A 529-nucleotide genomic window follows, 5' to 3' on the forward strand; every position below is an offset into this window, starting at 1 on the left:
CTCTGTGCCACCCGCCTGTCCAGAGGACCCAGCGGTGAGGCCAGGGGAGGCAAAACAGAGGCTCTGCTTCTTTAATTCCCAGAAAGGCGTGTTTGGGGCAAGTGGTCACGTGGCGGGCGGAGAGGCCGGGGCTGCCTGCAGCTGTGTGCGTGAGTCTGCATCTGCTGCTGCAGATGTTGCCAGAGCACACCCAAGGGTGGGGGAGGCCGCTCATCCTGCCCTGCCCAGTGGGGTCCCCCTGCGGCGGGGACTTGCCCATCAGCTGTCCTGAGTGACTCACCCTGTCCTGGCCACCCGAGTGAGCGTGGGACTGACTGAGTAACCCAGGGCAGGAGGTGCGTGCTGACCTGCTTCACTCAGCTGCCTCAGCACCTTCCCCAGAGGCGTTGCTGCAGGTGCCTGGGCTGGCCAGACACACAGGTCTTTCTGGAAGCCTGAGCTCCCCGCCACCTTCTGTGTCCCGGCCCGCGTGGGGGTGTGCTCCGGGCTCTGCCCTGGCCGCGAGGCCCCGGCTCCTCCCACGACCTGT

The sequence above is a fragment of the Erinaceus europaeus genome, chromosome 13 (assembly GCF_950295315.1).
Source record: "Erinaceus europaeus chromosome 13, mEriEur2.1, whole genome shotgun sequence".
NCBI classification, from domain to species: domain Eukaryota; kingdom Metazoa; phylum Chordata; class Mammalia; order Eulipotyphla; family Erinaceidae; genus Erinaceus; species Erinaceus europaeus.